General features: G+C 51.7%; 1 long non-coding RNA gene across 1 annotated transcript; it reads left to right on the top strand.

Moving 5' to 3' along the window:
• Positions 1-121: 121 nt before the first annotated feature.
• LOC140604970 (uncharacterized) lies at positions 122-26,390 on the top strand. Its single transcript, XR_012007760.1, has 3 exons — positions 122-848; positions 2,376-2,471; positions 26,280-26,390. It is a non-coding gene; the product is annotated as an uncharacterized lncRNA (long non-coding RNA).

Below are 26,390 nucleotides of genomic sequence, written 5' to 3'. Positions count from 1 at the left end.
CCTCCGCGCACTTGAAGCGCAGCGCGGCCGCCGATTGGCGCGCTCGGCGGGCGCTCGGGGAGGGGCACGGGCCCGGCCATTGGCCGAGGGGCGCACCTGTCACCGTCCGGGCCGCCCGCCGCCCCGCCCCCGCGCCGCGAGGTCCTAGAGCGCCGGGCTGCCGAGCGGCGGCGGCGGGGCGGAGACGGCCACCGGCAGCCGGATCGGAGGCCCCGCCTGGGGAGCCCGCGCGCCCTCCCGCAAGTGCTGGGCGGGGCTGCGGGCGCCGGCACCCCGGGTCCCGGCGTGGGCCCCGCCGCCTGGGTCCCGCCCCGGAGACCCGCGGTCCCGCCGCGGCCCGGCGACACCTAGAGCCAGCGGCGCGCGTCTCGTGGCGCCTCCGCGCCAGCGCTTGAGCCTGGGCGCTGCTGCGTCGGGGAGCCCGCTTTGCTCAACGACGGCAGCACAGCGACGACCAAAGCGGTCCCCAAGCCCTGCTCCCGGGGCTCCGGGTGCACGGCAGCACGTGCGTCCCTGTCGTCAGCCCTCTGCAGGTCGAACCTTATTGCATCCTCTGGGAAGTCCTGTGCGTTTCAGACGGCATGCGTGTGAGAGAGCGTGAGTTTGCCTCCCGCAAGTCCTCGCCGTGAGCTCCTGCCCCGCCTGGGCGGAGAGGGCAGAGTCTGGGAGCCCCTAGGCCTGCAGGACCCAGGTCGACTTGGAGACGCTGCCCACCTGCTATTGGGAGGATCCTCTTCTCTGCGGAAGGACACCCGTGGGCGTGCAAGAGACAGCACCCTCCTCGGCTCTGGAAAGTCAGCGGGAGCCCCGAGTCCTCCCGAGGCGGGTCACTCTGCCCCTGGACCCTGGTTAGTCCCCGGGCAGCAACATGCAATGTCTCTCCTCTCCCCACCTGCAGCCTGGAGCCTCGGGGCGGAAGGGCTTCCGCTGGCTGAGCACCGTAGAGGAGTGAGAATCCAGACTACACGCCCCCCCCCCCCAGGCGGCCCCCCATACACACACTCCAAATATTTACAGTAAAGCACTTCCAAAGGCTTTTCTGGGCCGAAAGAATCAACACGAAGGTCGGGGAGTCAAGCGGCCACCAGCTCGAGGCTTTGCCACTAGCTCAGTTAGCTCTAGTTATCTTGCCCCAACAGGGGAGGGAATGCAGGAGGGGGTTTCAGTTCTTGAAGCCAGCTTCCTAAGCAGGTGAGAGGTGAGTAAAGGACAGGGTGGGGGCCCTGGGAGGGGCAGAGGAGAAGGAAAACTCAGGGCAGGTCAACTTTAAAATTAGCAGATCAGGTTGCTGTAACAGGGATTTTTTTTTTTAAAGGTAAGTATAGGGATCTCTTAGTTTCCCTTCAAAGGGTTTTTTGTTTTGTTTTGTTTTGCCTTGGCAAGCGTTGATTGCGGTGATTCTGTTGGCAAGAGGCGAGTTTCTTTTTCATTAAAATAGGGTAGTTCTGAGACACAGTACTAGCTGGAAATTAGGAAGATACAGTGGATAAGGGACAGCAGTGGAAGTAAATGTTATGTGGCTTTGCAAAAAACACTGTCAACTTGTAAATAGAAATTATAGCATTTATGTGGTGTTTGTCTAGTCTTGAGATGCTATCTCTTTGGGGTGGTAAAATGCAGTCCTGCATTTAAGGGGAGAGAGAGGACACTTACATTTCCTGAACACTGCTATATGCCATGAGCTTTCTAGAATTCTCTTCTTTAATCTTCATTGTGAATTAGGAGAAGGATTTTATCCTCTCCATTTCAGAGACTACAGGTCCAAAGAGGTTGAGACTCTTGTTCCCAGCAAACCGTTAAGCCTTAGTAGTTTGGAGTGGACCAGGTCTGCCGCAAGGGCCACACGGCGGTCACCTGCGGCCAACAGTGCTGACGTCCCCAGCCCTGTTTCTCCATGCCTCTCCATTCCCTTTGGGGAGGCAGGGTTTATGAAGAGACCTGAGATTCTTAGCCACTTGTTCGGGGCAGGAAACCCTTCGCCTTGCAAGGGACAGTAATGATGACGTTCTGGCTGTCACTCTGCCTCCTCCAGAGGGAACAGCACAGCCCCCACCAAGACAGGGGTTCTCTCTAAAGCGGACTGCCTCTCTCTCTCTCTCCTCCCTCCTCCACCTGCTGGGGCAGGACTCCTGGGATGGAGAGCAGTGATTTAGGAGGCTGGGGGAGGGGAGTGAATGAAACAGCCCAAGATTGATCTTGGAGAGCCTGCTGCCCTCTCTTCTCCCCGAAATGCCCACCACCAGGGCTATTTTAGTTAGAGACAGGTGTGCAGTTTATACACAATAAATCTCCCCATGTTCCTCAAAAAAAAAAAAAAACATGCCATTTTTTTTAGAACTCCTGGAGAATTCATTTCACGTCTCTTTGTTCCACAGTAACCATGCTCCTAAACTACTCAGAATCCTTGGCAGGGCCATGCCAGTCCCCCTTGAGAGCAGCTGAGAGCACTTCCTGGAAGACAGATTGGACAGGTATGTGGGGGAAGGCAGGTTTGACCCCTGAGACCACACCACCTATGGGGGCTGCCCAGGGAGGTGTGGAAGAAGCACTAAGCGCCCCGTGGGTCCTGGTCCTGGCCACCCTTCTGACTGCTGTGCTCCTTTATTTTTATGGATTTCTGTTTCTTTATTTAGAAAAGCCGAGGTTCAACCAATGCATTCTATGGGGCTAAAGGGCTTTAAAATTATCATATATTCCGTGTGTGTTAAGAAAAAAGTGAATATATAGTGGAGTTTTTCCGTGAAGTACGGAAAGAGAGGGGGCAGAGAAAGAGGGAGAGGTCTTGGAAGTTTGGGGTCTTTGTGTGGTTTATGAGGTGTGAAGCGGAGCGCACTGGGGCTCTTCCTGTTTCCAGCATCTGTATTGATCCAGCCCAGCTGGCTTTGAAGAAGGTTTTGGGCTGACAGGAGCAGGGCTTACGTCTGTTGGAGGGCCCTAGCCAGAGATCAAAGGTCTGGTCCCAGCAATACTCTGAATCTGTCTCTGGGTGACTCCGTCCCCAGCAGCCCCAGTGCACTAGGCAGCCCTGGGACGATGGGGAAACTCTGTTTCCCGAGTGAGCAGCAAAGGCTTGGTGTGCCTTTCATCTTGGCCTCTTCCCTGCCTGGCACGACACTCTTTCTCTCTCCACGCGGTCTCCCTTCGAGATACTGAATACTGCCTGCAGGCGCCCTTCTCCTACTACTTAGAATTGTGGTTATATCAACAATTGCAAAAAAAGACATTTGGGTTTTTAAAAAATATTTTATTAAAATTCAATTTGCCAACATATAGTATAACACCCAGTGCTCATCCCATCTAGTGCCCTCCTTAGTGCCCGTCACCTGGTTACCCCAGACCCCCTTCCCAAAAAAGACGTTTGTAACCCATGTCTATTTGTGTCTGGAATAACGTAGGTATGAAGTTGGGAACAAAACAGAACAAAACATATTCACACACGCAGAGGGTGGGAGGCAGGCATGGATGGTTATCACGTACATATTGCTTTCTTGATCGGGCAGTGGGGCAGGTACAGGAGATTACCCTGAGACCACCTGGGAGGGCACTGGACCCTGGGGGCTGCAGCCAGGCTTTCCCGGTAGAGTCCCTGTGCACACCCCCTTCCCACCCTGCAGCCCTGGGACGTGCTCGGTGTCCAGAGCCTCCTTGGGGACCTGAGCCAGGCCTAGGGTCACCGGAAGGCGAGTGCGGGGGAGGGGGGTAGGGGAGGAGGGGCAGACCGCACAGGTGTCCCCTCCCCCCCCAGCAGAGCCCCGAGGGCTAAAGGTATCACGTAGTTAGTGCTGCCCTTTGATCTGCTGACCTCCTTCCTGACCCGGGGCACTCCGCCAGCAAAGGGATCTGGAAAGGGTGGGGCCGAGCCTCCGCTCCACCAGAGGGGGGGCCTGGCAGCAGCTGTCCCAACCTTTCCTTGAGGCCCCTCCAGGTCAGCCTCGCCCTTCACACCTGGATTTCATGTGGCCCTTTCGAGATCGCCGCCCACAGTTCCCGGCTTGACCCTAACCCAGCCCACCTCCGAAGTCCCTGCGGCCGGGTCTGTCCCCGTCTACCCCGCCACAGGCCTTGTGCAAACAACCAGCAGAAACGGGGCTCACTGCTGGGGTTTGGATAAGACGTCAGGAGGATGCTGCATGATGTAAATGCCTAAACATTCAGCAACCTAAGAGCCCTACATTTTTGGAAATTTTCTCCAGACACAAAAGTATCTGCTTTACGCACAGACCTTGGGCAGTCTCTCAGCTTCTGTGGACACCAAAGAGGGGACAGGCCTGGCTGTGAGGTGAGGGTGGAGGGCTGGGGGGGGGGCATGCTCAGCCCCCGCCCCTGTGGGGAGGCAGGCCACATCCACCTGCTATTTTCCTTCTGACCCAGCAAGCAATCTGAGTGTTTCCAGCCTCTGTGTGGCACGCATTCGAAGCTCCGGGTTACAAAGAGAAATTCCTCCCAAGACTGGGGGAGTACAGGGGGAAGTCCACGTAAGCCCCTCAAATCAAGCTGGAGGGCGACGGTCTTCAGCAGAGATGAAGAACCTCCCCCAAGTAGCTTGTAGTTTTGCTAGAAGAGTTTAATTTAATTTAATTTCAGCATCACTCTTTCATACCGTTGTCGGGAACAAGGTATAGAACACACACGCCCGCGAAGTCAGCTTCCCCCCCTTCCAGTGTTGCAACCTTCACCACCCCTCTCCAGATAAGTGAACACCTAACCTGCACGTTGAAGGGAGTGGGTCTGAGCCTAGGAGCTTTCTTGTTTTGAGACCTGCCTTAGAGGAGCCCAGCTGTGCGATGTCCCCTGTAAAACGTGTCTAGAGGCAGAAGGCTCCGCGCTGCAGTTCTGGGACCTTGTGCCCAGGCAGCCCCATCCCCGCTGCCGCCGCTGCCACAGAGGGTCCAGAACCCATGCGGCCCCCAAGGAGGCCACCACAGCTGGGAGGGTCCCTACCGACCTGCGGGGTTGGAGGATACAGGGGAGACGCACAAAGAACAAGATGCCGCTTGCGATATTTTAATGCTTTGGTATATGGACTCATGAGTGCCTTCTGACTCCAAGTTATCGCTGAGTAGTAGCCCGGTAATGTCCAGATCCATGGCGGATAATGGCAGGAAGGAGCCGCTAATTGGTCTCTTTAGTAGTGCTGAGGTGGCAGAAGCTGGGGGTGCTGGCTGCACAGGGAGGGGAGGAGGGAGGAGAGGGGAGAGAGGGGGAGGATGAATTTCTTAAGCCACTTTCCAGAGCTGGGGGATGTTCCCCAGATGGGCAGATGGTGCCTGTGGTCCAGTTCTCTTTCCACCCAGCCCCCAGGTGCACACCCGAGGCCCAAGGGATGGATCTCAGGCTTGGAGTGGACTTTGGCTGGGGGCCGGGGGGGTGTCTGTCAGCAAGTAGGACTTGGCTGGCTTGCCCAGGACGTTATTCCCATGGAGCCTTCCTTAGAGCAGCTTCTCGCCCTTACACCGCGCCCCATCCACGTTTCCTAATGACTTGTGGAGGGGGGAGTGTGGTCTGCGGGGCAGAAGGAAGCTAGTGGATGGGGAACCCTCTGTCTACCGTACCGCTGGAACAGGATATGCTTTACCCAAGAGGAATGTGAAGCTGATGTCATAACATGCACAGCTTGGGAAGCCAGGTTTGAAATGGACTCTGAGGCTTGGGGTTGGTCGTGCCCCTGCTCAGCCAGGAGGCCCTCACAGTGGATGGTGTGCTCAGTGTACCCTCTTGCAGAGCCTCACCCACTAGGGACTGTAACTGAAAAATGTTGGGTGCCCCAGTCTTACAGACCCGCACCCAAGTCTCTGAGAAACGCAGGTGCTTTGCTGCAGAGCCCACAGCCACAGGGCCAGCCGTGACCTCCAGGCCCCGGGAGGGGCCTTAACCCCAACCCACTCAGCCACATTGGCCATTAGTGATAATGTCCTCGTTGTAGGATTCTAATAAGTTTTTCCCACTTGGCCTTTGACTAGCCAGGCTCCTGCCTGTGGAACATAAGGGTGGAGAGAGGTGGAATGCCTGCAGCTCATCGCCCGGAGCTGGGGTCCGTTCTTGCTGACACCAGTGACATGGGGCCATTTCCCCTCTTGGGCCCCTGCACGGCTTCTGCCCAGACCAAGGCGTGGGGTGGAGACAGACGCGCCGCCCGGCTCCGCCCCCTTCCCGGTCTCCGGGGCTCGGCGCGGCCCGCAAGATAATTTGGCTAATGAACTCGTTAAAGGGCCCCTGGTGACCCGCCCCGGCCTCCCCTCGGCCCATCTGGGAAATTCCACTGAAAGGCTGGGAGCCGCCGTCTGTCGCCGCAGGAGGCGCGAACCCGGTGACGCGGGGCCCTTACATTAAAATAATTACCCAGCGGAACAGGTGGCCCACTCCGGACGCCCGGGCGCATCTGGCCCGGGAGCCGCCGCCGCCGGGGGAGGGGAGCGACCCGCCCAGGGGTGGGAAGGGCAGGCCCCGGCCCCGGAGCCGGGAGGGCGCGGAGGGGCCCGGGCTCAGCGGCCCAGGCCGGGAGGGGGTGCGGAGCAGAGCGCGGACTCGCAGCGGCGGGCTCCGAGGCTGGACAGACCTCCCCGGCCGGCGGCGAGCGCACGTGTGCACGCGGGAGAGTGCGTGTGCAGGCTTTGCACGCGCGTCTGGAGTGTGCACACGTGTGTGGCGGCGGCGGACGGCAGCGCAGCCCCCAGCTCCCCGTGGCCACCTGGGAAGGTCCTGGGCTCCCCGCCCTCTGCGCGCCGCTTCCAGGCTTCCAGGCCCGCGGGGAAGGAGGCCCGGGTGCTGCTTCAAAAGAGACGCGCGATCCAGGCGCGGGGCCAAGCCTATTGCCAAAAACACATATTACACTGCGACATTCTGTAAATGAGATAATGATACATAAACCCGGATGATAGATGTGACATGCCTGGGATGTCTTCTCTAAATTAGCTGCTCGCATCGACTGCTAATAATGGTGAGTTTATGAAAGCAATTTCAGTGCAAAATGCGAGCGGGTCTTCTTACTCTAATCAGCCCGCCTGGGTTAATGCATGAGGGGGTCAGGCTGAGAATTATTGACACGCCCGTGCCCTTAACCTGTTTCCCAATAAAGCTGATTAGTTTTTGTCAATTCATCAGCTAACCACTCTTGCTGGAACTGCATCAAAGCCTTATTTGCTCAGGGGAAATCAACAAGTCACAGATCAGCTCCATTAAGGGGCTGCTGGGCCAGGACCATCCTGGGGCCTGGGGCCGCCCCCTGACCTCACGCCCCCAGAGTGGCTGATAGCATGGCCCCCTAAATTCCAAGCGCCACAACACAAATGAACATGGCACACTTGCTGGGTCTGAAGACCTACTCTTCCTGCGAGGGGAGGCCTCTGAGCCCAGAGCTTTGGGCAGGTGGTCCTGGGCCCTGACAGTCCTGGTTTGGGCCGGGTCACCTTCCAGTTGAGGTGGCAGTTACAGGGGCCCAGAGTGAGGGTGCCTGTCCCAAGGCTGAATGCCCTTCACCTGCATCCCCACAAGGTGATAGAAGGAGAAGGATTGCTGACTGCGGACTGAGCGGCCACACCACCAGCCTAAGCGCTAACAATGGGCAGAAAGGTGTTATCTGGGCGGGGTTACACCTACACCCAAAGCTGACCCTGACCTTGCTTAGCGACCTCTGTAGGCACACGGGAGAGAGCACTGGGCTTCCTGGGACTGCATCTGGGAAGGGGACCTTGTGCAGCTGCCCTCATCTGTACCCCAGGTGAGCTGGCTGCAGAAGCGGTTGCCGGCCTTTCCCGCAGGCAGGAGGGGCAGATCTGCATCTGGGGGAGGTGATCTGAAGGCCCTGGCCTGTGGGCGGGTGGGGTGGGGGAGGAAAACGTGTGCTGTCCCTTTAAGCCCTGGGCCACCGTCGCCTCCCGACCCCATCCCCCCTCAATTTAATTTCATTAAAACAGAGCATGAATATTTCTATTAAACCTAAAATGAAATATGAAGCCATTTAGACTCTGCCTGCACCAATCACCCAGATTTATGACTTTTATTCATCACATCAAGAGCTTGGAAAAATGAATTTTCTTCACCCAGGAAGGAAATAAAACCTCAGGCTTGGTCATTTCCAGAAAGCTGTTAATTTGACCGTGTGGTAATTACTTTCACAATTAACTAAAATACAAATCAACTTGACAAATTGGGCTAGTTTATATATTAATTAGCCCGCTTAAATTTATTCATTATGAAAAGACAATTTAAGGGGACCTGTGGTGTCTGTTTTATTGCAATAAATTATTGTTAGGAAATGGGTCTAATAAAATATCTTAATATTTAAGGATACTGTATACGCGAGGGGGGATGCTTTATTGACAATTTCATTTTCCAATTAGTAATTTTGTTGTAATATATCCGAGCCCAGGCCTCGCAAGCGGGCAGGCCGGGTTCCCCCAGCCGTGGGCAACAGCCAGTGTCTGGGCCTGGCCATGGGCAGAGGACGGAGTCAGTTCAGCGGGAAGAGCCGGTGTCGGATCGGGTGGCGGCTGGAGCGTCCAAGGACGCACGGAACCTGGGCCGAGATGCTGCGCTCGCCAGGGCCGCCTCCTCCGCCCGGGGCCCCGGGGCTGATTTAATAGAATGTCGATAGAATCATTCGATGCCTTTTAGCTTGTGATCTTTATAAATGTCCCTCTATTAAATTAGAAAATGATTCTCTTCTCGTTTAATTGTATTCTTTCGTTTCTTATTTCCAATTAATTAGTCCTATCGACGTTGCAATATTTTAAGTGACTCGAGTCCGTTTCCAGTTAGAATATATGGGTCAGCACAGGCAATTTTATACCCGACAGAACTATATAATGTGGGTTTTAACTACTCGCTTCTCATCTGTCTTAAACACCTGGCCGGAATGCGGCCGCCGCCCCCCCCCCCCCCCCCACGGGCCGCCTGGCAACTCCCTCTGGGGTAGGTGGGCACCTTCGGCCACCCGGGGCGCTTATTTGTAATTCTGTTTGAGATCCCGTCCCGGCCGTGGCTGGAGGGAGCCGGGAGCCCGCAGAGGAGCCCGCCGGCGCCAGGTGCTGTCCGCGGGGCGCGCGAACGGGGGTCCCCCCCCCCCACGGGCTGCCCCCCGCCGGCAGAGCCGCCCTCCGCCGTCGCCCCCGCGGCCCCCGGCGCCCAGGGGCCCCGCGCCGCGTTGGCGGAGGGACCGGGGCGAGGCCCGGGAGGGTCTCGGTGGCGGCGCGCAAGGCCTCCAGGCCAGGCTCCCCGCCCCTTCTGTTCCATTCTTGCCCCCACTTGCCGCCTTCAGGACTTTAAATCACTTCTCGAGAGCACGGCCTTCGCCCAGGCTTCTTTCCAGGCCCCCCGGACCTCGACCTCTGCGAGGGCCTGTCTGCCGCCCCTCACTGCAGGCCGCACCTGTGCCCCTGGGGACCGGTGGTGGCCCTTTCCTCGATGGCGTCCGCCGCCCCACAGCCACCCAACAGCCGGTGCGAGGGCGCAACTCAAACTGGGAGGGATCCACCATCCTTTTGTTTCATGGGCGAATTAACGAATTCCATCCGGGAAGATGTACGGGCTGCTGCTGGGGCCAGCGTCCTCCCCGGGTGCGGGTGCGCAGGCCCGGGCCCCCAGCACCCACCCCGCCCCCGCCCGCCGGGTCACAGGTTGGGGGGGCGGAGTCCACCAGGTGGGCACCGGTCCCGCCGCCCCGGCTCCGCAGGCCTGGGCGCCCGTTTGTCCTGAGGGTCCGTCCTGCAGGGGGAGATGGACTGCGGTGAAAGCCCGGGCCGCAGGAGCCGAGGGGCCGGCACCCCTGCGCGCCCCCACCCGCAGCCGCGCTCACGTCTCCCGAGGGCTCGAGGGCTGGGGCTCCCGAAGCCCCGGCTGGGAGGGCGGCCTGCCCGTTGGCCTCCCAGCCGCCTCGGCGGCTCCTCCGCCTCTCTTTCTCCTCCCTTCCAAGGGGCTGAGGGTGGGAAACCATCTTGTGTATTTCTCACCGATCCTTCTAGTTTACCAGTTTCCCAGGCTTCTTCTCCAGAGCAGACACCCCCCAGTCCCTTCTCAAGGCCTAGGTCCTAAAATGGAAGCAGGAGCCCCGGGAGAAACCCTGAGGTGTCCCAGCCCCTCCCCTCCGCTTGGGATAGCAGGGCTCTTCCGCAGAAACCTCCTGCCTGTGTCTCCAAACCTGGAAGGGTCCAACCTGGCTGGCTTCGGGAGGAAGGTGAACATTTCAAATCTGGACCTTAGGGACTGGCACCTCCTTCCTGACTCCCAGCTGGTGCCTCTTCTCCTGCTGGCGCTTCTTGTATCAGCACCCTTCTGCAGAGCACACCTGCTCTCAGGGGAAGACAGTCCTGGACCATGGGGGTCTTTAATGGCATTTTTGAGCTGGGAGGAGGATTTTTGATCAGGTGAGGTTGGTAGCCCATTAGTTCAGCACTTCTGCCTGCAACAGGAGGGTGGGAGGACCCTGTGAGCTGACTGACTGTGCCAGGCTCCTAAAGCACCTCCAGTACCAACCATCACAGCAGATTAACTTTTCTCTGGGGGTGTAAAGGGCAGGCCGCCTCATTTTAACCACCCTGAAGTCATCTGCTGACTAAAAGAAAAATCTGCTCACCTCCTCTCTCTGGTTATTAGCTCAGGTTGTCTACTGACAGGTTAAGGGGGATGATAGTCCTCACAATGAAAGAGCACTAGAAAATCTGCAGAAGCAGCCTGGCTTCCTCATCCACACTGGGGGCAGGGCTGTGCCTGGAGCAAAATGATGGACTTTGTTTCTGTGTCCACTGTCCAGTCTGAAGGCAGACAGAACAATGGCCTAAGATAGGCCTGCAAAGCCCAGGAGCCCTCATAATGCCCCAAAGTGGGCTGCCTGCCAGGCAGCAAGAGCTCCCTCAGATCGCGCTCTCGGAACACTGCAGCCCGCAGAGGAACTCGGCCTCCTCTTCCCTGCCTGGAGTGACAGCTCCACATACACTTTGTCTCTCCGCCCCTAACAGGCTATTGAATGGGACTCAAAGTAGCAAGTACTTCTGAAGCTACTTTGCGGGACCAGCTTGATACTGAATGACAGATAAGGCAGTAACTTAGAATACCCTTTCTGAGCTCAAGGAACTTTATTCCTTCTTGGAAGAGAAGAAAAGTATGTGTATGAAACAAATAGAAAACCCCATGGGATCAAGTATAATGATGTATAAGAATAAGAAAGAGAGGTGCCTGGATAAGAAAGAGAGGTGCCTGGCTCAGTCAGCTGAGAACCCGACTCGATTTCAGCTCTGGTCCTGATCTCAGGGTCGTGAGTTCGAGCCCCACATGGGGCTCTCTGCTGGGCGTGGAGCCTGCTTGGGATTCTTTCTCTCCCTCTGCCTCTCTCCTCAAAGCCTTGCCCTCATGCACTCTCTCTAAAAATAAATAAGCAATAAATGAAATCACAAACTTCAAAAAAATTTCTTTTCAATCATAAGGGAATTTTTTTTTATTTATTTATGATAGTCACAGAGAGAGAGAGAGAGGCAGAGACATAGAGGGAGAAACAGGCTCCATGCAGGGAGCCTGACGTCAGACTCCATCCCGGGTCTCCAGGATCACATCCCCGGCTGCAGGCAGCACTAAATCGCTGTGCCACCGGGGCTGCCCATCATAAGGAAATTTCTTAAAATTGTGTGTGTGTGTGTGTGTGTGTGTGTGTGTTTAATACAGTAGCTCAGTAGAGAAAGGGAAATTAAAATTGTTGAAAAATCTAGTACAAGCAGCTGCCATATGTAGTCGTATGTCCATTTTACAGGTAAGGAACCAGGAGTTTTGGTTGATTTGCCCCCAGATCACAAATCCTGAAAGTGGCAGAGTCAGGATTTGAACCCAGACCCGTGTGGCTCAGGATTCTCCTTGCTCATCACCCTTTGCAACAGCTGGGTGGCTCTTTGCAAAGGTGGCTCTGCAACAGACCAGCTCTAGTCCTAGTACCTCAGAGGGAAAAAATTGCCATCTGTACACAGGGATGATTTGCCCTGTCAGCAGGATAAAGTTTCACATTTCTTTTCTTTTCTTTTTTTTTAAAGATTTTATTCATTTGAGAGAGACAGAGCAGAAGCAAGGGGTGGGGCAGAGGAAGAGGGGGAAGCAGACTCCCCGTGGATGCAGGGCTCGACCCCAGGACCCTGAGATCATTACCTTAGCTGAAAGCAGACGCTCAGCCACTGATGCACACACACACACATACACACACACACACACACCGCCCCATGCACCGTATTTCTGATTAAAAAAAAAAAAAAAAAGTAAGCACCTCTGGTCTCTCAGCCGGTTTCTTTGTCGCTCGAGAGCTAGAGTTCAAGCAAGTACATCCAGAGGACAGAGCAAGCACAGGGCCACAGGGCGGTTGGGATGCACAGACAGAGCCACCAATGCGAGCCCATGACAACCAGTGGACAGAGGACAGCCACGGAGTGCCAGGGCCAGCTGAGGGGAGGAGGAGATTGTAAAGACAGCTTAGGTGGGTCCAGGTGGTCGGGGCGGGGAGGCAGACACGAGGGGTGGAGGGAGGACATGAAGAGAGTCGGCAGGCAGTTCTGGAAATGCTCCCAACACTGGAAGGTAAATATTAAGTAGGAAGAAAATTACAGATAACATCTAAAAAGCCAAAATAAAACTATAGAGATAGGACCAGAAAAAAATATCATAACTAATGGGAAAGGTGAGAAGTTTTTAAGATCCTTGAAATTGCCTCCTCTGGCCTTGTCTCCTGGTGGCCCCAGGTGAGGGGTGGAGTGGTGGTGGGCCCCAGGCCCTGTTCCCGCCCTGGGCATCTCCCCAGGAGACAGGTCTCTCGGTGCTGCGCTGCGGGGAGCTTGTCACTAGAGGAGAGGCCCAGGCACCCGGGATTTCGCTGAGGAAGACCTTGTCAAACCTGAGAAAGAGGGGTTAGGTATCTAGCAGTTGAGGAAGGAAAAAGGGGTGGAATTCTGGCCAAGGTAATTGTGGAATGCTGCCAAATGTGTGACAAGGAGCTTTAGTGTTTGTCTGGTGGGCATTAAAATACCATGAATCATTGACAAGAAACCAAACAGTGCTGATCTATATAACAATTCGAAACCATATTACTCCAAGTAAAATCAAATTAGAGCCTTTCCCCAATTAGGTTACGCAAACGCTTACAGAAAGCACAAAGAATGATGTTCGCGGGACACATGCCGGCGGCCCCCACCTTGCACCTCACGCAACACAGATACTCTCAAGCACAAGGGCTCAACACCCATGTTCTGTCAACATTCTACCTCTAGATAATAAATATGAGACACAGCACACACTGCTTTTAATTGCATCGATAAACTGGGATTAACCCCCAAGTCAGGCTTCACTATTGCAATTAAATGTCCTCAAATAAATTGTTTCCTCAATAAACAAATGGAAGGGGCCGTGTTTGCCCTGAATAATAACAGGTGTAATATTTTACCAGCTAAAGTTAAGTATTAAGTGGAATCACTTGCTGGCCCTGATTTATTCCCTGAGATCGGAAAGTCATTTTTCATACGTCATGTGCTGCTTCAGTACTGTATAAACAGCTAATAATGCACTAAATCAACCTAGCTTGACCTTGCATTTCACCTAAAGCCATCAGGCCTCAAAATCCTGGTGCTGACAGTTCTAAAGAATCAGGAGCTAGAAGCTGTTCTGGAAAGACAGAGTCTCTAGCTTCTAGGATTGGTAAATTAAGAATTGTATGAAAACCTCCCTCCTGACAATGGGCCTGATTTCCTTTATTCCCTTCATTGGCGAAATTGCACTGGAAATTCTGAAAGCCATTATTTCTCGTCCATCGTGCATGCTCACCTCTGCTTTGATGTTTGCGTAGACATAGGATAGACTTCCAAGGCCTTCAGTGTCCATGGACAACTTGTGGTCTCTGTGTCACCCTTGACTTTTAAGGCACCCCTGAAGGGCAAGCGTAGTTATGTGTCCTGGGAGTTTGGGAGTGAAGGGTGTATTAGTTCTCAAATAACCAGGATCTATTCCATTCTTCTAGAATAAAGTAGGATAGAATAATATTCTTGTTCTATGATAGTCTACAGGGTGTAGGCCAGCTCTATCTCTATTGTGAGTGGGGATTTGTTCCAACAGGGGCCTATGCAAACGTACGCCCTGCTGCTGACCATCAGTTTTACTCGGCCATTTGGAAAGTGCATAATCTTTTCTTCTGGTTCCTGAACAAATGTCTAGCCATGAGAATTTGTAAATGACCATTTTGGTGTTCATTATAAAAATAGATCTGTTTATAATCTTCCTATAATTTACTTAGTCTGTTGCTTCTTAAACTTTGCAACATGAAAGCACCCTTTCATTGTACCCTCTAAGCCATATACTTGCACTCAACCATATTAAAAACAACGCATTGCTTTTCTTTAAAGTGAGCCAAATGCATAACCTCTCACCCATATGAAAGGGCTGACACCTGCAGCCCCTAGAGGATCCCAGCTCAACCGGAGATGCTGCAGACTTTGGTAAAGGCAGCCTCATGGAAAGAAAAATGCCAGAATTCTACTAAACTGTCAGTATACTGAGATGATCTGAAAGACACGTCTTCCCTTCCCCCATGACTACCCTTCCTCAATGCCTGGAGACCTGGAGATTCTCGGTTGGGATTTATTGATTGAGTTAAAGAGCAATTTAAGACACATTTTATTAATATCCTCTTCATCAGCTCACTACCCCTCACCCTTCTCATCTTCACCACATCATTCTCCACGACTATGGAGTCACACTTATCTTGAGTTAGTGAATCTTCTACACTTACATTACCGCAGGACTCCTCCTCTTCCTTGGGCTCCCATACAGACAAAAAAAATATGCGTGGGGAATTATTATTAGCATGCCTTAAATATAGCAAAATAACCTTCCTTTGAACTGATGCCCTATAACTTGAGATAAAGAGAGCTTGGTTTTCCCAAACTATTATAAAACATCTTTTGATGATAAAGAATATCAGATGAGGAAGATAAAATATTTAGCATGCAGGACCTCATTCAGGGCATGAATATATCTATAGATAATTGTGAGTTCCTAGGAATACTTGATGGGAAATATATTGATAATACAATTTTTCTTTTGAAAGGGGTTGTAATGATTGCAAATTTGGTTAAATAATTAAATTAATAAGGACTATTTGATTCAAACACGGGCCTTTTAATGATATACAGAGCTAATAATATCCGTCTTGCCAGCTAAAGAGATTTTAAAAGACTGCATCGGGCCATCTACAATTAGAGCACCTAGCTGCCCTTTATTAATGCAACATTAACCTTTATATAAAAATGCATTTGGGGGGGCGCCTGGGTGGCTCAGTTGGTGAAGTGTCTGCCTTCAGCTCAGGCCATGATCTCGGGGTCCTAGAATCGAGTGTCACGTCAGGCTCCTTGCTCAGTGGGGAGCTTGCTTCTCCGTCTCCCTCTGCCTGCCACTCCCCCTGCCTATGCTTTCTCTCTGTCAAAAAAAATAAATAAAATATTTTTTTAAAAATGCATTTAAACATAGTCTGAAAATACTAAAGAAAAAACAAATACAAAATAGTTCACAATAATACCCTTATTTTACTGTTGTGAGTTTAAAAAATGTTATTTAGTTTTCCACAAAATACAGCTTTTCGAGTTTTAGGAAATCCATTGTAGAATAGAGATAAAAATACCTCATCTGTGTCAACACATTTCAGAACAGGATCTTACAAGTCAGTGAGAAGTTCAGGATACGTCTGCATTTTGTATGTAATGAGTGCATTTGGTCACTGGTGTGTGGGAGGCCAGCAGGTCTGGAGGCCGAGCAGCTCCGGCCCTGCATGTTATTATGTGACTCTGGATGAATTACTTGATCCTTCTCGACCACGTTTCCTTATCTTATCTGTAAAATGGGGATAATAGTGTGTCAATCCTAACAAGGAAGTTGGGAACAGTAATGAAAGTGCCCATATGGAGCATCTGGCATGCAGTAAGTGCATAATACGTGCTGGCCCACTAGGTCTCTCCGAGGGATATATGATATTTGCTACCAACTACCTGTGACCAGTGGTGGTGCGGAACTATGTGTTGGTGTGCGTGCCCATTCTGGCCTGAATATTCGTGTCCCCCCAAATTCATATTTGAAGTCCTAACCCCCAGTGGGATGGTATATAGAGCTGGGCCTTTGGGAGGTGCCTTCGGGTTTAGATGAGGTCGTGGGGTAGGGTCCTCATGATAGAAGAGAGACCCCAGAGCTCCCTGTCTGCCTCGTGAAGAGTTGGGAGGAGGCGGCTGTCAGCAAGCCTGAAAGTTCTTGCGGACCAGGATGGTCAGAGTTCCCAGCCTGGACCTCCAGCCTCCAGAACACTGAGGAAGGCATTTTTGTTGTTTAAGGACCATGACTCTGTTATGGCAGCCCAAGCTACAGAAGTGCCTGATAACTAAGGTTGAAAACCAGAAGCTCAACTCACTGTGCTCACGGTTTGGCAGCCTGCAATATGCCCATTCACTGACTTAATCCTCATGTGTCTGTGAGAGGGTTTCTACTCTTGTCCCATTTTACTGATCACAAGACTGGGGCTCAGACAGACTCAGTAAGCTGCCTAAAACCCTCTAGCTGGTAAACGGATTCACACCGAGTCTGATGCCCTTCACTGTGTGTCTGGCTTGATTTGCTAGTTTCCGCCCAGTGCTTGTTGGTTGATTATTGAAGAGAGAGAGTTAGACTGCATTTTGGAGACGCAGATGCCCTGAGAGTCCTGGGGGAGTTGGAATCTCCAAAGGCTGAGCCTCACCTTCCTTGGCTCTGGCTGCTGGAGGTCCATGGCTCTGGCCAATCTGGTGGGACTGGGAGACAATCCTGAGTCCCCTGCCCTTCCTGATCCATCTCTCCTGGGTCCTTTCAAGTGAGTGAGAAGCTGGTGCCACCCATGTGCCAGATCCTGGAAGCAGCATATGCTCAGAAAGCTGGCTTGCTGGCCACCACTTTCCACCCTTTCCAAGCTCAGGCATTTTCTGGGCACAGAGAGTCACAGGAAATGGTGAAGTGGCTTAGAGAGGTAACTTGTCTGGCCACAGAGCCGGTGAAGGCAGAGCCAGGGTGAGAACACACTTATGTGGGACTCCAAGCATATGCCTCTGAGCATCAGAGTCTTCTGTCTCCGGAGCGGTGGGGGCAGGGGAGGCAGAATAAGGTGGGGAGCAACAAGGAGAGCAGAGTGTCTGAGCCCCAACCCAGATGGTGGCTGCCATCTAGGGGGGCTCATTGTAGGCCCAGCACAGTTTGAGTCTTGATAATGTCTCTTTTCATTTATTGCTCACAACAACAGAAGTCTGTTTTCCAGAATCAAAACTGAGGAAAGGAAACTGTTGTTACGTGCCCAAAGTAACAACAGTTTGTGGTGGCAAAGGTGGGGTTCAAACCCAGGGCATCTCCTGCTACCCTCTGATGAGTGTCTTTTCTTTGCATCTGATCCCAAGTTGGGGACAGGACCACAGCTGGAATCTAAGGCAGAAGCTCCATTATCCTGGCTGGGTACCAATAGTGTGGGTGATAGGTGAGGCTGTGGCCCATGGGGCCCATGGTGTCCAAGTGGGTGCTGGGCTTGGAGCAGTAAGACCAGTTCCAGGTCTCATCGGCCAAGGGGAATTTCAAATGTCTTCTCAATGGGGTTGCCCTGGGCTCAAGGCTGATTGGCGCCTAGTCTGCAGTCTAATGGGCTCATGATGTATTAACCAAGAACAGACACCTTAGGGGCTCTGAGCCATCCTGACACTTGTCTCCACTCTTCTGTGAGGGTTCTCACCCCTACCTCTGCCTTTCCTGCCCTGCGTGACGCCAGGTAAGGATGGCTGGTTTCCTCTGGGTTGTCATGAAGTGAAGAGCCATGGCCAACACCATGAGGACCTGGTGGAGAGATGGGGCTTGCAGGGTTGGGGCCATGGTGAGCAGGGCAGGGAGGGGGGCTGACGGGGTTAGTGGAAGGGCGCAAGGCAAACAGGGATGTGCCAAGGGCCAGCACAGACTCCACCTCAGAGCTGAGAGCTCCTGCAAGGAAGAAGGGGCCTAGGGCCAGTTGTGTGTGGAGCCATAGCCATAGGGGGTAGGGGGTGGGGGAGGGTGGCAGAGGTGGGGGTGGGGTGGGAGCAGATAGGTGCTGTGTTCCAGGCACTGGCCAGGCGGTCAGAGCTCCGCCTTGGGCCTTGTCCCCAGGCCCCAGGTGCCGGGCAATGGGGGAGCTCCTCTGGATTGTCTGGAGATGGCAACACCTTACATATTTTGAAATAGTCCCGGGCTCTGTGGGCATGGGTGTCAGTGTCTCAGCGTCTTTTCATCTTTAGAGGACTTTCCAAACACTAAATGCAATTTATTAAAAAATGTTTTGTAAAAAATTAATTTCCCAAGAGCTTCCTCTATATTACTCTAATTGCTTTTCCTTGACTAATTTTTTAAACAGCAGTTTAATGAAAAAAAAAATCCAAATATTTCTAGATGAGAAATGTCTCGGTGGGAATTCAGCTTTCAGTGGGGTTTGTAATCTTTATATCTAGGTTTATATATTACCCTTCTATTGACACTACTTTTTGATTAATATTGTGTATAACATTCCTTAATGCATCAGCAGAATTAATTATGCAGAAACATTCAGGCACACGGACATTATATTGATGAAATGACGTTTTATTGACAAAATGACAGTTTAATACTGAGCTTTCTTGAAGCCGTATATCCAATCGATCGCCTCAAGTCTGTGAGTGAATCTGTCGGAGTCAGAGTGAGGTAAATCTGTCCTGCCTTCACCAGGCGCACCAGTAGGTGGGTGTGGGGCCTCAGGCGCACACACTGCGTTTCTGTACAACATGCTGATTTTGGTGAACCTCCTGAATGAATATGAAAGCTTATTCATCCCTGGTGTACTTATTCACATTTTTAAAAAGATTTTATTTATTTATTTATTTATTTATTTATTTATTTATTTATTTATCTATTTATTTATGTATGTATGTATTTATGTATGTATGTATGTATTTATTTGAGAGAGAGAGAGAGAGCACACAAGCAGGGGTGTGGGCAGATGGAGAGGGAGAAGCAGACTCCTCGCTGAACAGGGGCCGGACATGGGGCTCGATCCCAGGACCCCGAGATCATGACCTGAGCCGAAGGCAGATGCTTCACCAACGGAGCCCCCCCAGGCACCCCTTATCTGCATTTCTTTTACAAAAGTCTGCGACTCACACCTTTTACTGACACAGGCTCACCTTCCCCTGTTTAGTGGGTTGAGTTTTGTTCCCACAGAACGCGTTTGTTGAAGTCCTAAACTCTGCTACCTCAGGTCACGACCTCGTTTAGAGAGCGGGACTTTACAGATGGGCCCGCGGAGACAAGTCACTGGGGGGTCTGGTCCAACATTACCAGTATCCTCACGAAAGGGGAAAGTCCGACAAGCCACGAACGCAGTTGGGAGCTCTGCTACCCGGTCAAGGAACCACCGGGAGCTGCGGGGGAGGCCCTGGACCGACTCTTCCTGCCTCCTGTGGAGGGAGGCGGCCTTCACCTCTGACTTCTGGCCTCCAGAACTGTGGGAAGACGGATGGGTGTTGTGTTAGCGGCTCAGCCTCTGCTACTTTGTTCTGACCGCCCGACAAAACTCAGTTTCCAAACTGAGCGATGCCTTCTTCTGTCCTCCTCACAAGTGGAGACACGCAAGCCGGTCCTGTCAGCCGGTGGAGCAGCCTTCCTGAGCCCCCGGGCTCCAGCTTACCCGGGCCTAGATGGTGGCTAACTGGGGGCGGTCTGGGCTCCCACAGCCTGGTTCTCTGGCCGGACCCTCTGCACAGAACTCGGTCTCCTGCCCCGGGACTGGTCCTGAAGACTGGCTCGGTGGAGCTGGGACCTGAAAGAGGGTGGTTCCTGTTGGAGACATGTTCCTTTGGAGACCACTTGTGCCATGAGGATAAGTCCCCAGTGCAAGCTGGTCCTGCTGCCTCGGCAGGCAGCAGCAGTGACCACCCGAGAAGGGGCTGCAGGCAACCTTCAGTCTCCTTGAGAGGGTCATGCCAGAGCAGAGGGTTCTGAGTCAGGGCCGCTTGTCTGGCCTCAGGACCCACGGTGGGAGCCTCCCGCTGGCCCTGGGAAGCAGCACCTGTCAGCAGCCTTTGTCCCCTTGCACAAGGGCAGCAGGCAGCCACGGAGGACAACAGCCTGCCTGCCCACTGCTGATTGTCTGCATGTCACCTGGCACTGTGTACCTGGTTGACACACAGCAATCTTCTGCTGGGGTTTGGCACCTTGTTGGAAGGAGATCATTATTCCAATGTGACAGCAGGCTTCGGTGCCTGAGTACACCTGCTTCCCAGAACCCACGTCAAACCCAAACAGAGCTTGTCACAACACCTTGGCCAGCGGGGTAACCGGTAACTAGCATCTCGTCATTCTCTTTCTTTCATTACCAAAGATGATGAACTTTTATATTTATTTTTTTTAAGATTTATTTATTTATTCATGATAGAGAGAGAGAGAGAGAGAGAAAGGCAGAGACACAGGCGGAGGAAGAAGCAGGCTCCATGCTGGAAGCCCGACACGGGACTCAATCTCAGGTCTCCAGGACCGCGCCCTGGGCCAAAGGCAGGTGCTAAACAGCTGAGCCACCCAGGGATCCCCAAGATGATGAACTTTTAAAAATATATACACTATTGACCTTTTGTATTTTCTCTTAGATTGTATCCTTTCCTTTCTGTTTGGAATAGCTTTATTGAGGTGTGATAGCCACACAGTGAACCACAGCATCTTTGTGAGGGACCTGGCTGGCTTGGTTGTAGAACATTTGACTCTTGACCTCAGGGTCGTGAGTTTGAACCCCACATGGAACATTGAGTTTACTTTTTTTAAAAAGATTTTATTTATTCATGAGAGACACAGAGAGAGAGAGGCAGAGACACAGGCAGAGGGAGAAGCAGGCTCCATGCATGGAGCCCGACGTGGGACTTGATCCTGGGTCTCCAGGTTCATGCCCTGGGCTGAAGGCAGCGCTAAACCGCTGAGCCACCCAGGCTGACCAAGTTTACTTTTTTTTTTAATTTTTAAAATTTTATTTTATTATACATATATTTTTAAAGATTGTATTTATTTATTCGAGAAACAGAGAGAAAGGCAGAGACAAAGGCTGAGGAAGAAGCAGGGTCCATGCCGGAAGCCTGATGCGGAACTCGATCCCAGGTCTCCAGGATCACGCCCTGGGCTAAAGGCAGCGCTAAATCGCTAAGCCACCCGGGCTGCCCAATTTTAAAATTTTAAAAAAGATTTTATTTACTTATTCATGAAAGACACACAGAAAGAAGCAGAGACACAGGCCGAGGGATAAGCAGGCTCCCTGCAAGGAGCCTGATGTGGGGACTCAATTCCAGGATCTTGGGATCATGACCTGAGCGGAAGGCAGACATTCCACCACTGAGCTACCCAGGGGTCCCTCAAGTTCACTTTAAAAAAGAAATAAATAAAGCAAAATGTACCACTGGATAAGTTTTGACCTGGGTGTACACATGCAGTGAGACATGACCACAGGCCAGGTGACGCACACACCCATCACTGACCAAGATCTTCTGGCACCCTCTGTAAGCCCTGGCTTTCCCCTGGCTTTCTATTCCCAGGCAATCACCAGTCTGCTTCCTGTGACCACAGATTATAGATCATACATAACACCCTAGAATATAGACTCTTTTTTTATCTGGCTGCTTCACTCACCATATCTATTTTGAGATTCATCCATGTATCAAGTATCCCTAGTTTATTCTTTTTTTTTAAAGAGTGGTAAAAGCCATATTTTTAGGTAGCATCTTCTGCCATTTTTTTGCCCCATGAGATGGCCAGCTTTTTCTTATTGATTTATAAAAGCTCTTTATATTTAGAAGGCCCTACCATGTAATTATTACATATGTTGCAATATTTTCCCCAGGTTTTTATTTACAATTTAATTTTTATTATTTAAAACTATATATCAGTAGTTCGAGAATAATCTCATTTGTTTGTTCACCGGGATGATACTGATAACAGTCAGAGAGAAACAGAGCCACTGTCTGGGTGGCCTAAGATAGTTTTAGACCTTCTGGGCATCTCCTTCTCAATGGGTAGGGGAGCACACACAGGATGCACGTCTCATGATTCAATGAAGCAGGAAAGCCAAGGAGGAGAAGGTGAAAAGTTACAGGGTGCGCTGAACTCTAACTGCAGAGAAAAACTGGGGTTTTTCTTCCAGTTGTTTCTATTGCAATCCTGTTTTGTCCCCAAATTCCCCTGTTTGCACACTAAAGACCTGCTTCCTTGTGCAGTTTGTGAAAATGTCCTAGGGTGTTTTCAGCATCCTTGCTTCCTCTACCATTTGGCCTTCATTACACTCACCCAGCAAAATGCCACCCTGATGTCTCTTAGCATCTAAACGGTCACAACTGGGCACATAGCCATGCTGAGGAAATTGATGATCGTGGACAGCACTCAGGCTTATCCCCTCCCCCAACCCTGGCAACCACTGGTCTGCTGTCTGTCTGCCCAGACATTTGCCTGTTCTGGAATTTCCTATCAAGGGAATCCTAGAACACATGATCTCTTGGGACCCACTTCTTTCATTTCGGATGTTTCCCAAGAGGAGCCATGTTATAGGAGATGTCACTCCTTCCTTTCCTTTTATTGCCAAATAATGTTCCACTGAATGGAGTGACCACATTTTACTTACTTGTTCATCGGTCAATGAAGACTTGGGTGGTTTCTCTCTTTGGGCTCTTGTGAAAACTATGACTTTGAACATTTGTGTGCAAGTTCTTGGGTGGAATGGCTGGGTTAGGGTAAATCTGTGTATAAGTTTTGGGCAAGTATGTGATGGTCAATTTTACAAGTCAGCCTAACTGGGCCACAGGTGCCCAGGTGCTCGGCCAGACATGGCTCCACATGTCTGTGAGGAAGTTTTTGGATGAGATTAACACTGGAATATGTAGAGCGGGTCCAGCAGATGGCCCTCCCCATGTGGGTAGGCCACATCTGGGCCCTTGGAAGCCGGAACAGAGCAAAAAGGCTGAGAAAGAGGGAATTCTGTGGCCTGATAGATGAGAGGGAAACTGGTCTTTGCCTGCCTTCAGAGTTGGACTGAAGCTCCATCGGTGTTCAGACTGGAGTTTACACCCTCTGATCTCCTGGTTCATAGGCCTTCAACTTAGGCTGGAACCACATGGTGGTCTCCTGGGTCTCCAGCTTGCTTACTGCAGGTCCTGAGACTTGTTGGCCCCTGTGACTAGGAGCCAGTCCCTTACCATAAATCTCTACATGTGTGCACACACATCCTAGTGATTCTGCTTGTCTGCAGAACTCTAATACAGACCATCGTGATGGACCTTGTGCCCTCTGCTGGGTGAGCACCTGTGGAGAAGGTGGTTGTCTGCAGGCCAGGACACAGGCTTTGCTGGGAACTACATCTGCGGGCACCTTGATCTCAGGCTTTCCATCCCCACAACTGTGAGAATGACATTTCTGTTGTTTAAACCAGGCAGTCAGGGGTATCATGTTATGGCAACCATGCTGATGAATACCAACTGGGAAAATGTTTTTCAAATGGCTTCACCATTTTACACTCCCACCATCAATGTGTGAGGGCTCTCCATGCCTTTACAACACTATTATTGCTTGAGTGTTTAATCATAGCCATCCCAGTGGGTATGACGTGTGGCATCTCATTGTGCTTTTGAGTTCATTTTCCCAATTGCTAATTATCTTGAACATCTTTTTGGATGCTTATTGGCCATTTGTAGACCTTCTTTGAAGAATGTCTGTTCAGATCCTTTGCTCATTTTTAATGGGCAGTTTGTGTTTTTGTTGTTGAATTATAAGTGTTCTTTACATATTCTACACTTTTCAGGTGTATGGTTTGCAAATATGTTCTCCTACTCATTGGGCTGTCTTGTCACTCTCTTGAGGATGTCCTTGGAAACACAAAAGTGTTTAGTTTTGATGATGCCAAATTTCAAAATTTTTAAGGAAGATTATTTATTTATTTATTTATTTATTTGACAGAGAGAGAGAGAGCACGAGCAGGGGGAGGGGCAGAAAGAGAAGCAGGCTCCCCACTGAGCAGGGAGCCTATAAAATCAAGGTGTCTGCACTCTGCCTGATATGGAGCTTGATCCCAGGACCATGGAATCGTGACCTGAGCCGAAGGCAGACCCATAACTGACAGAGCCACCCAGGTGTCCCCCAAATTTCAAATTTATTTTCCTTTTGTCACTTGTGCTTGTAGTGTCATGTTTTAGGAGTACTTACCTAACCCAGGTCATGAAAACTCGCTCCTGTGTTTTAGCCTAAGAATTTTTATAGTTTCAGCTCTTAAATTTATGTCTCAAAATTAAATAAAGTTAATTGTTCTGTATGGTGCAAGGAAGGGATCCGAAGTCATCCTTTTGCGTGTGAATATCCAATTACCCTGGGACTGCTTGCTGGAGAGCCTGAATCAGTGCTGCCTCGGCCAGGGATAGTAAATGTAGCTGCTGAGGCAGCCACTCTGAAGTCTCAGTGGGGTGTGTGAGGCTCAGAACGTGGGAAGAGCGACCGCATGCTCCAGCCGCGTGAGTGTCCCGGGGGCACTGTTGCAGAGCACTACACCCCAGGCAGCTGGGAACCATGGATGTTGCCACTGTCTCTCCACCCTGGAGGCCAGAAGTATAAAATCAAGGTGTCTGCGCTGTGCCCTGGGAAGGCTTAGGGGAGGATCCTCGTTTGCCAGGCTTCCCCGGGGGTGGCAGGAAGCTCAGGGACCTGGGGCTGGCAGCTGCACTGCTGAGTTCTGCTTCCACTGTCACCTGGTCATCTTCTCTGGGTGGACCGGGGCCACCCTAGTCCGGCATGACTTCATCTTCAGGAATTCCACAGGCAACAACCCTATTTTTCAAATAAGGTCATGTTCTAAAGTCCTGGGGATTAGGACCTCAGCCTATCTTTTGGGGGGCACAATTCAACCCGTAATGCCCACCATGAGGAATTTAAGTGGGGTGACAAAGCAGATCGGAAATGCACCAAGCACAGAAGCACACAAGAGGACGTGTAACACGTGTTGGCTTCTCTGTGGGGCCAGTGGGATGAGAAGGGCCCCAGGGACTGAGGAGGAATGGGATTGGGCTTTGGAAATGAGTGGAGATTCTTCTTCCATGAGGGAAAACTCTGGGAAAAAAGGCCAGAGAGAAGAAAGACCTGGGTCCCCCGTGGGGCTGGCAGCAGACACTATGGGTGCCCCCAGACCCTGTCACCCGGCCTGGGCCCAGACCTGCTGCTGTGGGGCACTGAGCAGGGTGCCAGATGCAGAGCCTGCTGGACTGTGGGTGACTTAGGGTCCAGTGCTTTCCCTGGGATCGTGCCACGGCTCACCTTTCCTAAGAAATCATCCTGATCCACCTATCCCCTTCTGACACCCCTGTCCCTTCCAGATCTTTTTAGAGAGCCACACCTCCTGGAACCTCACAGGCTTTGTCCCCACCCTGAGTTTCACTTCTAGCACAGGGAATGGGGTCCACCGGGCGGGAGACAGGAAGACAGATTACAGGCCAGATATGTGATCCATCGGAGGGTGGCCATCTGGAGGCTGACTGGGGAGCCAGGCCACTCTTACATTTCTATTTCCATGGATGGAATCAATCCCAGCCATTGGATAAACAAGGCAGAGAACAAGTTCCTGGATTGACTGAACATCATCTTTCTATGTCAGGCATTTACATCAGCATTTCCTGACCCGTGTCCAGAAATGCAGCTGAGTGACCTCTGCATTCACACAACAGTTTGTGACGTGCACGAGCCATCGGGTCACGTTGGCAGATGCATCCCCTCACCCAGCCATAAGCCTCGGGGTTGAGCATCTGCAGGTGCAGGAAGCGTGCAGCCTGGGACACCAGGTGCCTGTGAATGTTGCTTCGTGTGAACACCTCCGGGTCCGTGAGGGTCCATGTGGCCTGCACATGGGGTGATCGCATAATGAAGAGAGAGGAAATACTGACATGTTGTGTGTCTGCCACCTGATGATGGCCTAGGAAGAGATATCTCGGTGCTAATGGAAATGTGATTGATGTAAGACTGTGATTCCTGTAGTGACTCCAAAGGCACAAGGCTCACTTGTACAACAGATAAGGTTGGAGGGAGCAGCAGGAATCCCAAGGCATTAATCCTGCCTGTATTTCTGGTGCCAAAAGCTAATAAGTAGCTGATTGTTTTAATTCAGATAGGTACCACCACTATTTATTGTATTCTCCAGATCGGGCCTGCCTGCTGATGAGTAAATCAATAAGAGCTTCATTATTTCATTTCTTCTCCCTCAACAGAGCATCTGCGGCTTCAGCACGACACACTGTTATTGATGTGACAATCCCGGAGGGGCGGCCGCGGAGAAGCACATCGGACGTACTCCAAATTCATAAACAAAAGTGCTCTGA

Source organism: Canis lupus, chromosome 15 (genome assembly GCF_048164855.1).
Source record: "Canis lupus baileyi chromosome 15, mCanLup2.hap1, whole genome shotgun sequence".
Classification (NCBI taxonomy): Eukaryota; Metazoa; Chordata; class Mammalia; order Carnivora; family Canidae; genus Canis; species Canis lupus.
The sequence above is the reverse complement of the archived record's forward strand: the minus strand, read 5'-3'. Positions and strand labels throughout refer to the sequence as shown.